Source organism: Pelophylax lessonae, assembly GCF_965119305.1.
Source record: "Pelophylax lessonae genome assembly, chromosome: 4".
NCBI lineage: Eukaryota > Metazoa > Chordata > Amphibia > Anura > Ranidae > Pelophylax > Pelophylax lessonae.
Window position 1 is genome coordinate 464,591,102 of NC_138771.1, and position 13,749 is coordinate 464,604,850.

At 41.1% G+C, this 13,749-nt stretch overlaps 1 protein-coding gene across 3 annotated transcripts in view; it reads left to right on the forward strand.

Moving 5' to 3' along the window:
* Positions 1–13,749, forward strand: part of SGCD (sarcoglycan delta) — a gene marked incomplete at its 5' end in the record, with an annotated part of 1,184,416 nt that overhangs the window by 205,650 nt on the left and 965,017 nt on the right. The gene's annotated exons all lie outside the window — the stretch shown is intronic.

The window sequence follows — 13,749 nt, forward strand, 5'->3', positions numbered from 1 at the left end:
GTGGGGAAATAGGCATACCTCCCAACAGTTGTGGGATTGCTGGGGTCTGTCTGAAAGGCTGCATTTTGCCACGTTTTAGCCCCGGTTTACACTTGTGCGTGTGCGGGGTTCGCATGTAATGTTGGAGCGCACTGCTCCGACATTACATGCGATCGGCTGTGCGGTGCGAGTTTAGCCATACAGTTTGTATGGCTAAATTCGCACCGCAGCCGCACCAAACACGCACAGGGACCCTTTTTTCTAGCCGCATCAGGAGCGGATCGCACAGCGGTTCACACTTGTGCGATCCGATCCTGTGCGAACTGCACGATCGCACTGCGATATGCGATCAAACTGGGGGTGTCGTTAAGATTACATTGACACCCCCAGCGTACCGCATATGGCAGTGTGAACTGCCGGGGGTGCGTGTGCGATGCGGGAACAGGCTGTGCATTCGCAGCCTTCCGGCATCGCATAAATGTGAACCGAGGCTTAATGCACGATTTTGGCACGTTTCTATGCGCGACTTGCGCATTTTTATACAGCTTTTTTGAGCTTTGGCTTTTTTTTATTAGCCAATAGAGAAAATTATCATCATCATAGGCATTTCAGCTTTTTTAGCTTTCCATTAGCTTTTATTTCTTTTTATTATTATTATTATTATTTATTTATTATTATTTTTTTTCTGTTAGGGTAAGACCCCATTCACACTAGCGCGACTTGTCAGGCGACTTGGTCGCCTGACAAGTCACGGTCGGTCGCCTGCCATTGATTAGCACAGGACCCGTTCTGAGGAGCGACACAAGTCGCTCCGACTTAGAAAAAGGGTCCTGTACTACTTTGGGGCGACCTGGAGGCGACTTGCATTGACTTCAATGATATGAAGTCCGTGCAAGTCGCGCCGTGCCAGTGTGAATGGGCGCTAAGTGGTTAGAGATAAGGTTAAGTTAGGATTAGGAGTTGGGGTTAGGGTTATATGTTATTTAATATTTTTTGTTAGAGTGTTAATACTACTACTACTACTACTAATAATAATAATAATGAATAAAGACATATAAAATAAATACACAAATCATAAATAATTAATAATAAATACATTCAATAAATGAGTACTAAGTTATAGTAAATAAATAAATTATTAGTCCCTAAGGTAAACCTCTAACCCTTAAAAAAATAAAATAATAACAATGAATAGCTAAACACCCTAACCCTAAAACAAAATAAATACATTATTATTATACTAATAGTAATTTATTTATTTTTTTGGGGGTTGGGTGTTTGTGTATTATTATTTTACTATTATTAACATTAATAACAATATTATTATTATTATTATTAATAATAATAGTTTATTTATAATTTTTTTAAGGTTAGGGGTTCATTTTTTGATGTATTATTACATAATATTCATTTTCTTTTAATTTATTTAATATTTATGATGATTTTTGTTTTTCTGTATTTATTTTACATTCATTTATTATTACTATCTTATTTTTTACATGTTTTAATTTGAGCAGAAAATTGTGCAAAAACACGTGACAAAATGCGCACAAAAACGTGTGTATGACAAGTTTCTATTTATCTCTATGGGAATAAAAACACGCCAAAAACACTCAAATCTGCCCGATTCGAGCTACAAAAAAAGCTCCAGAACTTTTTTGAGCTTTGGGCGTTTGGCTTCAGGCGACTTGGAGTTGAGATGTTAGCCATCCCCATAGAGAATAATTGATTTTTTCTCCTCCAGCGTTTTGGAGCTTCGAGCTTCAAGGTGATTAGGGCTAAAATGTTAGTTCCCTGGTAGTCTCTAGCTTCAGTACTCTCTGCAGTACACAGTAGCACTTTTGACTCTGAGGAAGAGGGTCCTCCCTCAAAACGCGTCAGCCAGACCATTTCGGATACCATCACATTATCCAGCGGTTCAGGAGTATTCTGGAGGGGATTGGTCTCTAATTTCTACATGTGTGTATACATCCTAAGTTTGTGAGTACAATGTGTGCTACCTTTTTGGATTTTAATAAACTCTTTTAGTGGTAATGCACGAGGTTGTTGTTGTTCTTTTTCAGTATATTTGGACACCCTTGGTCCCGAGAGGGCAGCAAGACCACAAGTTTGTGTGCAAAAGACCATTCAGATTATTCACCTTCCTGCACATCACTTGAGAACTGTTTTGGAATAGCTTTCTAAAACAGAATGAAAGGAAAAGGGGCATTTTATATGCCCCCTTTTCCTCATGGTATAAGTGGCAGGGCATAAAAGATTAGTTTTTAGTCAGAATTTAGGCGGGTAAATGGCACATAGAAATTTACCTCAGGGAACCTGCCTGGAGATAGCTTAGAGTGGGTGGAGTTACACATCCTGACAGGTGATAGGTTTACAAACTGGAAAAGTGGGAAGGTGGTTTGGAAAATTCTGGAAGATTCCAGGAGGCTATATAAGAAGGTTACATTACCAGAGGGGCTCATTCACCTCAGAACATTTCAAGCTTTGAGTTCCCTGTTTATGTGGTAGGTCACCTTTGTAACTATGCAAAGGGGGACTAGTGGTGTTTTTAAATATGTGGGAGTTGTCTTCTGAAAGAAAAAGTTGTTTATTTATTGATGCAGCCTGACCTGTAAGTGCCGGTTCACACTAGGGCGACCTGTGAGGCGACCTGGTCGCCTCACAGGTCGCCGCAGGTCGCCTCCCATAGGGAAGCTACGGACCCGTTCTAATAGGAGTGACACAAGTCGCTCTGACCTAAAACAAGGGTCCGGAGCTTCTTTGGGGCGACCAGGAGGCGACCGCCATAGACTTCAATGTTATGAAGTCCGTGGCGGCCGCTCCGAGGTCGCGGCGCGCTGCTCGCACTGCGACCTCGGAGGTCGCCACCTAAAGTAGCGTCGCGGTAGTGTGAACCGGCGCTAATGGATAGGTTGTCTGGAATGTTTTTAATAAAATATTTGAATTTATTATTTATTTATAATTTTAACCAGTAATAAACGTCCGCGGCCAATTTAAGCCAAGATTTTCTGGGTCATTGTCTTTTTATATAGGTAGTTTTAAATACGTTTTTTAAGGGTTAGAATTAAAGATCCTGACTAATATCCCATCAGTGTGTCTGGAGTTGGGCTTTATAACCCCAGACATCTCTTCCCTGAATTCCCCTTAGATTTTTTAACACCCATTGCATAAATATTCCTACAATCTTTAGACCCATCCAGTGACTTTGAGAGTCCATTCAGACTAGCGCGACTTGTCAGACGACTTGTCAGCCTGACAAGTCGCGCTCGGTCGCGGGCCATTGATTAGCACAGGACCCGTTGTAATAGGAGCGACACAAGTCGCCTCTGACTTAGAAAAAGGGTCCTGTACTACTTTGGGGCAACCTGGGAGCGACTTGCATAGACTTCCATTATGTGAAGTCCCTGCAAGTTGCGCCGAAGTCGCGGTGCACGCTGTGCACCGCAACTTCACAGGTCGCCCCTCGAAATCGGATCGCGCCAGTCTGAATGGGCTCTGAGGATCCTTCCTCTTTTTCTTTGGTGGCAAAAGATGGGGGGTCCTTCCTCTTGGACTGAGCCCAACTCTGTGTACTGCGAGCGCAGGGTGCATCATGAAACATCTCCAGAAGGTCGGTCCATGAAAGCCCGGGGTATCAGGAAGTTGGGTGGATGACACTGGCTGACATTTAGCTCAGAAGACAAGCGATGCTAATTAGTGGAGCAAATAGACTCTGAGGGCCATGGATAAGATAAGAATTGCAGTAAAAGCTGTGTATTTTTACGGCAGCCTTTTTAAAATTACGAAACCCTGCAGTTCCACTTTTAGATATGGCAGGCTATTAGAATTTGCTTTATAGATGTCAAACCAGTACAAGTACAAGATATATTTTGGTCTCTGTACTCATCGTACCTTGCATTTAGTGCTTTGCTCCTTGCATTGTTTTATTGAATAGGGCTTGGCTTACACCGTTCCTCTCAAATGTCAACATAATTCTTTTAATCTTTACTTAAAATCTTGCTTTGTAAGACACTCTTGCAATACGCTTGAGCACTGGAGGTAAAAATTAGAATGCACATTTGCTAGTGCACACCCGTAGATTAGCCTGCGTGCTTCTATATGTAAACGGTAAGCCAATGATTTAGATATATTGCTGGAGTATTGTATATGAGATGAAGTTTGTAATAGCCATCAATGACATGGTGCTTTAGTTATTGCCAAGGTGAAAGAGATAATGACCATTATGGGCTAGGCTTGTCCTACAGTAACCTATAAGCAGATGGTCACTTTCCTTTTCCCTAATGCACTCAAACTTGTCTACTTGAAGAGACTAGGCAAGGTCAGGATTTGAATGAGCTGAATGACAGCGGGCCTGTTTGCTAAATGCCTTCATGTAAGCTACGTGTGTTTCTGGTGATTCAGCTCTCAAGTCCTATGGGTTTCTGTCAGTCAGCAAAGATAGGTTGAGCTGTTTCTGAGGCTGGGAAGCACGTCCTTCCCTTGCATTGTGTTTTCAAGCATCCTGACTTGTCACAGCAATTGCCGCTTAATCATTTCTTATATGCAAATACCGTACCTTAAAATTAAAGTAAATGTAAGCACAATCACCAAAATTCACCTTGTCAATGTAATTTCAAAAGTCATTATGAACAATAAATCTACAGCTTTTATTAAAATAATTATTGATGATCCTGCCATGAAGGTCCTTGTTTGGGCGCTTCCTGCTTTAGGGTGACCCTGCTCCATCTCTTTCTCCCAGTTGGGCTTGTATTGACATTCTGTCAAATGAGATTCCAAAGGAGACTACAAGTTGCTTTTTTTAAAGACACTATACAGGCATGGTCCACTGTTGTCACCATCAGGAAACCGGCCCTAAGAAATGTCATTCAGCCAATGCTAGAGTGCCTGTAGACCAAAGATCCTCAAACTACGGACCTCCAGCTGTTGCGGGACTACATATCCCATGAGGCATTGTCAAACTCTGACATTCATAGACATGACAAGGCATGATGGGAATTTTGTTTACCAAACAACTCGAGGGCCATAGTTTGAAGACCCCTGCTGTAGACAGAAAGTGGCTGCAAATAGGCAGCAGGAGGTCATTCAAACACGCTGATGATGGGGTCTCTGAACTTGAGGTGTGAGTTCTCAGGCCTGATAATACAATAGCCACTGGGTCCCGTTCTTTATGTTTCAAATTATAATGTATTTTAGATTATGGTAAGGGCAACAAAAGCAAATGGAACACTGGAAACTAAAAGAAGAATCCCAAGAACGCTGAGGAGGGACATTTTGCTGCTGCCGTTTCCAGGAGATATACGAAGCCAGCATGTCCCTCAACCCACCAAACGTCACCTATAGGGGAAATATCATTTTTGGGTGTATTGACCCCTTAAAAAAACCCTTTCAGTAAAAATATTGTATTTTGATAACTATGTTTAATACATGTAATGTAGTATATTGCTTGTTTTTTTATGTTTAAATTCTGGACAAGCTGCCCAGCAAAAATGACAGTGACTGGGTTGGGACAAACTAAGCACTGCCAGGGTACTTACTATTGTTACTCTTAAATCATATGGGGTAAAAACTATAATAACTGCTTTTGCTGAACAGTTTTTAAACAGGGTTTGTGGAGTGGTTGTAGATGTTTATGACTGATATAAGTAGTAACAATGGGATACACAAGAACCTTAAAAAAAATGCACAAATAGAACAAGATTGACGCAGTGCACCGAAAGAGCATACAATCAAGACATCATACGTCTTAGACACACTTCAATTTCACCTGTAAAAAGTTTCAGTTTTAAGCAGATCATGACATGAATTAGTGCATAACCTGTACCTAGGGCATGAAGCAGTTTTGAGGTTACCGTGCCTTTAAGAAGAATTTTTCTATTTCCTCAGTTCTTTTCCATGCTGCAGATCTGTATTTTTCTACAGAATGGCTCACTATCTGCTCTTTGTGCTCTTTTGCTGGCTCAGTAGAAAAACCTTACTGCCATTGATGGGATTATTGCCCAAACACGCTGCATCTGCATCTTCACAAAAAATACTTTACACCCATTATCCATATGGTGACTGTGTAACACAACCCCGTACCAAGCTCAGTATCCCATAATGTTACTCCAGGTCACTTCCCCACTAAATAAATGACATCTAGTGGCTTCACAATTATGTGTGCTAAGGGCTGCAGAAATCAAGTACATTTGCATTTTGCTTTAGTAGATTTAAATAGTGCTGATCATTATTTGAACATGTTTAAACACATAATACGGCGAGGTGGCAAAAAGCTGCCAAATTAAGCAAGGCAGAAAAAAAATTGTCAATACACACTGAATGAATATATTTCATTTGCATAACGAGCTTGAGAAGTTGTAGTCTAGTTTAGTTTCCTGGAGTATTTTTCATGTGTTGTAGATTTAAAAGCTCAGCAAAATATCCCAGGGCCACCTAAAGCTAACCATACACTGAGAGAATTTTGGACATTTCCCAATGAACCAACCAAAATTTACCTCTTGTCACACCACTCACCCGCTCTAAATCCTACAATTGAAAAATCTAAAAAAGTTGGGCGTGAAATTGTTGGCCTAACTGGTGTTGAGATGCAGCCACTGATCAGGTATTCTGATACCTGCTGGCACAGCAGAGCTGTCTATCCGCGCCGTATAGTGTGGACAGGGCAATCTGTTTGATTTTTTAATTCAGCATAAGGGTTTGTATTAGGGATCGACTGATTATCGGCAATGCCGAGATATCGGGGCCGATATACACTTTCCCTGATATATCGGAATTGACCCCTGAGGTTACAGATAATGCCGATATTTCGGGAAAGTGCTTGTACTGGAGTGATGCCTGCAGCTAGAGGCATTAGCCCGGTACCGGCATCCATAGCCGACAGTCGGCTGTCTTGTAATGACAACCGATGCGGCTGAGAAGCCGCTTGGCTGTCATTACAAGGAGCGGCAGGGGACATCTCCCCCCTCCCGCCGCCTTCTGCGGCTCGCCTGGGTCTCCTGTCCCACCGGGAGACCCGGGCATCCTACCTGCACGGCCACCGAAGAGAAGACCCAATCAAAGCCGCATTCGGCTCTGATTGGGTCTCCATGTAAAAAACCGGAAGTGATGTTATGACATCACTTCCGGGTACTCGGTGGCAAATTAAAAAAAATGCGAGCATTCAAAACAGCCAAACTTGGCGTTTTTAATGCTTTTAAGTGCAGAGGAGGGGTTTGGGGTATTTTAGACCCCCTGATCCCTCCACCAAAGTATCTGTGAAAAATAAAAGATAAAAAAAAAAAATGTTTTTTTTAAATGTCCGAAAATATCGGCCGATACCGATGAGCAAAATATCGGTATTGGTATTGGCACTAAAAAAACTATATCGGTCGATCACTGATTTGTATACACTTGCGGTTGGGAGGTGGGCAATGCATACGGTTGTGGAATGCTGTTGCGCGCGTTGCACGTGGTGTTGCACTGCTAAAACAAGCAGCAAAGAGGTGACAGATCACCTTTTTACTGCCTGTAAAATGCCTCTGAAAACCTGTTCAATGCAGATACTTTTCAAAGGGGTGGAAAAGTGTGATACTAGTGTAAACCAAGCCTTAGCCCCTGGTTTTCCTAATACATTTTACTCATTGTCCTTCTCTTGTGCTAGTACTATATGTAGAGATGTGGTTCTGGTATTTGTTCCTGTCCGGGATGTTTATGGAAACTTTGCTTTCATTGAGAAAGATTTCCATTGTGAATAATAAAGCTACATAGTAATTTCTTTCAATTGTATCCCGCTGCCACTTTTTTCGTCAACTTAATAGCTCCTTGCAATTATACCTATGCAAGGTACTTTTCCCTCTCTCTCTCTCTCTCCCTTCTCTTGTGCTAGGCTTTTTCATGTAGAAATAAAATGTTTTTTTATTCTATGAAGATTTCCCTTCTCTTCCTGCCCCAAACATAAAAAAGAAAGTGAGAACGAAATCTCTCCAAAGCCCGCTCTTAGTACCATTCATATTAGTGCATTGCAGTAATGCGTGTGTAAACAGGACCTCAGGCTGCCCATAGAAGATTAGAATACCAGTGGGTTCAGCAGGAACCTGCTGAGATTCGAACCATGTATGGGGGCTGAATGTACCCAAGTTGATCGATTGATCAACTTGGGTACAACCAGCCTGCCGGATTTTACACATGATTATTGCTAGCAGGCTGTTATAGCAATAATCACTGTGTTCTCCTGGCTTGGGCGGCTTCCCTGCCGGGAGAACACAATAGTCTTCCCTGTCGGGAGAACACAATAGTTTGGCGGGAGGGATTCCCCTGTTAACACTGTCTTGCATACGTGGTTGCAGAAAAGAAATTTGTTCCATCTATGTCCGGCCTTAGACACCTGGCCTTGTAACAGGTCTTCCCTTTTGAAAGATTTGCCCTTACCTTTTTGTTTTGGTGACACATTTGAAAGTAAAATATCCATCACTTTCTGTCCTCATGACAATAGCCAACACCACTAATAATTTTTTAAAACCTTCCAATAGGGACACCGACATAAAGAAAATCCTGATAGAAGTTTTATTCCTAAAAAAAAGTTATGGCTTTAGCTGATGATTTCAAAATACACAAAATTACTGGATGGCCGTACTTTAATGTCCCTAGCCCACCACCCTCACCTTCCTAATTACATATACAGCTATGCCCACTGTTTTAGACCCAAAATTCACACATATCAAAGCAAGAGAAGAACAATAGGTTGTGAGACCTAATGCAATAAAAAAGTTAACCTTTTTTAGTAATAAAAGCAATGGTTCCACTCACAAAATTCAGTGGAAATAGCAGTTTGATATGGTCCAAAGGCTGAGCACTGACAACTGCCATTCCAATGAGAATGCATCATGGTCAATAAAGGTACTCATACTGAACAAGGAAAATGGCAGTTGGTAGAGCTTAGTTCTAAAATCAGGCCCCAGAAATAAAGTGACACTAAATCAGAGAGAGGCGAAACAGAGGCTTTCCCTACCAATAATAATAATATGAAATAGCAGGCATGTTTTGGTGTCTCCTTTAAGGCTTCAACATTATTGGAGTGATCTTATAAGAGAAATATCTTTATTGTCCATTGCTTTCATTCATCCACATCCTGTACCATATCTTCTAGGCTATATTTTTAACCTTCCTCTCACCCCTGTGAATCTATACGTAGTTTATATACTTTTGTGGTAAATAATTGAATATCTTAAATTTGGCTTTCTCCTGATCTCCCTAAAAGCAGGCCAGGATCAATGTGGTTAACTCTTTGACCCCCTTAGAACATTGTATATTGTGACAAGTTGGGGGCTTTGTAGCTCATTGGTAGTGCCAAACAGCGAGTTTTACTCCCATGTCAGAAATGTTTTTTGAGGGCTTTTTCTGCCCACTTTTATTTAAACAAAAGAAAGTTTATCTTCCCGCGCAGAGGGCTTTCACCAGCAATGCAACAAAACATAGAAATCAACCTCCCAGCTCTTTATCAGCCCTGCGGCTCAGGCCTCGTGCCTTGGTCCTCCTGACCATCAAACACACTACCCATTGCTGGTGCACACACGCTGTGCCTCAGCTCTGTGTCTTTCCTGTAGCTTCCCAACTGCTCCTTCTCTCATGGACTGTCTTTCTCTCTCTCTTTCTCTGTAAAGCTCGGGCCTATGTCTGTTCTGACCTGGACAGTAAAACATGCACCTCTCACTGCTCCCTTCACACACACTGACCCCTTCAGGGAGGTGTGGCACTAACCTCTAACTCTGTCTCTCCTAAAAGGCTAGCACACACCTGTGCCATTAGTGTGCTTGTCAGTCAGAATGAACAAAAATGTAATGGATTGCATAGGGATAAACTTATCCCTCCTCATGCCGCCAGTTAAAGAGTGATACGTTTATCCCTATCCAATCCATTTCAGATTCATTCATTATGACTCTGGACACTACAGATTGAAGTGGTATTTTTTGTCTTTGACCATCTTCTAGACATCAGTTGTATGATCCCTGTGGTGCCCTCTCTGGGGCTGGTCACTCTCCAATGGCCGGTGAGACTCGACCACATATGTACATTTGCCCTCACACTTTCACAAACAGGTCAAGATAAATTGCCGCTAAAAAGAAACAATCTCTAAGGTTCCTCAAGAGCTAGGTGGTCCTGAAGAAGCGTTACTCCCACCAAATGCATAGACCTTTATCCTATATCAACTCCATGGTGGCTATATTTGGTAGAATCAATATGTAAGCTCATTTTTTATATGTTGTATGTTTTAATACATTTTTAATGTCAAATAACCAATAAAATATTTTGTATTTTTATAAATAGTTTTGTACTTGTGTGTACTTTGGAGGGTTATTTAAAGTCCTACTAGCCCTTTCTGTTCCCCCCACCTTAGGGTAAGAGGGCCGGCGTGCTATGGTATTGGTGGAGTGCTTTTCCCACCTATAGTATATTTTTATGCAATGTGGGTGTCCCCTGGGACTTATGGACTTTTAAATTTAGGATCATTTAGGAATGTTTATTTCCTAGTATACATTCTGGGAGTTCCCAGTGATTGCAGAGTTTTTTATGAATGAACTTCTAAGTGCTCCATTTCTTTCCTATATTTTTTTTTTCACTTTGGATGTCCAGTCCTGCTGCTAAAACTATTCTGCGGACCAACAATTCAACAAGACTAGCAAACCACTGCAGGTTTCCATTTTGTTAAAATCCATTTAACTGACACTCATCGGTGCATGATTTTTCAAGGTATACCAAGGGTTACCAAAAGGCCAAGTCTCCTTTACTTGGAGCTAATGAGACATACAATAACATGTTAATTTAATGGAAACTAATTGATGGCAATATGCAGGGTCATAGATGAATGGATTACTGTTTATCCATTATGCCTCCATGTTTCATTTAAATTCTTTATCACTTGTCTTCTTCTTCAAGCCGCCTTTTAAGCCCCCTTTACACACTGTATTAAGTGAAATGTGCAGAGAAAGCCACTGGCCCCTACATTTAACAGACAGAAATAACAGGATGCATTTATCAAACACGTCACCCTGTCAGGGCCTTGCGGCTCTGTCGAAGGACTATATTATCGGGACCTGAGCAGGGAGAAAGCAGGGAAATGGGAAAGAGCCTATTACAATGTTGATTATTACTATTTTTTTAAAAACTGCTGACCTTGCAGCCACAGCTTGATGGTATTAGTAGGTAAGCAATGTCACACACTGAGAATTGGTTACAGAAGGCAGCAAAGCATTCTGGGACTACTTGCCTCCTCCAAGAAGCTGATACCAGGAAAGCAGCTTTATCAGAAATGGAGTGCTTTCATTTAATTTTATACTCATGTGAAGCCAAAGTATATTAAAGCAGAACTCTAAACAAAAGGCTAAATATACAATAGCTTTACAGTTTGAAATGCCATCTCTTTGCCTCCAGTCTGCCTATTGGTCAGTAATCAGTATCCTGAAACTGATAATCTATTGTCTAATGAGGAGCTAAGGTAGTTAACACGAGAGCTGAAAAGTTTAAAACAATATACTGTAGTTGAGTCCTCCTTCTGTGCAGTTATGAGTTATGTTTTTCTTTAAGGCCTCGTTTACATCAGATGCAGTCAAAGCATTTTTAAATGCAGTATAAACACACGTGCAAAGAAAATAAATGTATTTCAATTGGCCTAGTTTACATCGTTGCTGTGCTTTCATGTGTGTTTAAAGCGGAGTTCCAGTCTGGGGGAAAAAAAATAAAAGTCAGCAACTACAAATACCGTAGCTGCTAACTTTTAATAAAACCGGCAGTGAAGCCTTCAGGCTACTGTGCATGCCCGAGTCACGCTGCACTTTCTGAATGTTCCCGCCATCTTCTGGGACACACACATGTCCCAGAAGGCAGCAGGTAGAAGGAGGAGGGGCCGTGCTGTGATTTTATTAGGAAGTGCGGGTACCCGCTCCCCCCCTTCCCACCCAAAAAAGTGCCACATGTGGCGGTGGAGGGTGCAAACAAGCAGAGCTTCCCTTTTTGGGTGGAGCTCTGCTTTAACCACTTGCCTACAGGGCACTTTCACCCCCTTACTGCCCAGGCCAATTTTTAGCTTTCAGTACTGTTGCACTTTGAATGACAATTACGCTGTACCCAAACAAAATGTTTATAATTTTTTGAGACAGCTAGAGCCACTGGGTTTTTTACTTTTTGCTAAACAAATGAAAAAAGACTGAACATTTTGAAAAAAAAAAGTTTTTCTTCGTTTATGTTATAAAATGTTGTAAGTAGTTGTTGTTGTTGTTGAGCCAAGTAACCAATTGCCAAACCCAAACACTGTCTAGAGGTGGATGATTTCATATATGTGTGACAGTATTTTATAGCTTAAAGTATAATTAAAGGCAGAACATTTTTTTTTTTTTTTTTTTAGTTTTGGATAGAGCAGGAGTCTCCAAACTATGGCCCTCCAGTTGTTCAGGAACTACAATTCTCTGCCTAGTCATGTCTGTGAATGTCAGAGTTTTACAATGGCTCATGGGATGTGTAGTTCCTCAACAGCTGGAGGGCCGTAGTTTGGAGATCCCTGGGATAGAGGGAAGGTGGATTAGAACGTCCGTCAGTTTTTATTGCCATCTCTGCCCCCGCTAGGGAGATTAAAGGGAAAGTAAAAGAAAATTATAAGTGTTGGGCTGTCCCCAGAAAAGTAATAGAGGGGAAATCTTCCAATGGGGACACTAGTTCTGGTGACCTGGGGGTCCCCAAGAAATTCCCCTAATTTGCAGGGATTTCTACTTCCTGTTTGGCTATGGGACTGGAAGTGGGGGTACATCTACTCAATGGGACAAAGATAGCAAAAATAAACCTTACAGGGGTTATACGTAGTTCTACTTTCAAATGACAATGTTATTATGCATTATTGCAGTTATGGGACCAAGTACACAAAATTGTCAGAAATCTAAATTTTAGATTGTGTTTTTATATATTTAGCCAAGACCTGCATGGTAAAAATTGAGGCAGATAGACATGTGGGATAGAAGAGTTTTAAGAAGTAAATTAATAAATTAAAAATACAAACAATTGTACATGAACATCCAACCACAGCAGTGTATATAAGGAGCCTGTATGTATGTAAACAATCTTAGTAATGTGTGTTTTATGCCTTAAAAACCTTTTACTCGCATACTTTGTATATGTATGAGTAGATGGGAGCTACAGTACCATTTTGGCATATTACCTATACATGTTCTGCTTTCCTGTTGTTCCATGCAAAAATAAGTTGGCTTATTTATAAAAGGTTTTCTGCACTCCCTTTTACTGAAAACCCCCACAATGTGATCATAGCTAAGTGATTCTAAGTCTAGGACCTAGGGACAACCGTTAACATAAAATGACCTTCGGACGGCAATATCATATTTGTGAGTGGCTTCTAAGGTTGTCAGTCAATTACTGCTGCTTTCACTAGCAATTGGGCAGGTTCAGAACCTGTTGCAAACATTATTGTGTCTTTGAAAACCAGCCCCAGACATCTTCCCCCCTACCCCCATCCCCATTCGCCTCCATCACTTTCCATTGAAGCTAATTGTCTAAGCTAATTTTTTCCTTTCCATTAAAGATACAGTAATTGTAAGATCAGCCAAGCGAAGCTTAAAAAGATCATAGGATGCCCTGAAGCTCCCTACTAAGGGCTTGTCCTTAGACCTGACAGATCAAGGCTGACCTCTCTCCCTGAAGTCTGCAGGCAGTTTAGGGTCGCATAAGGCAGCTCAGCAGTGGCAGTTTTTCATTAATTTAAATAATTAGGAATTTACTTATTAACAACATGATTTG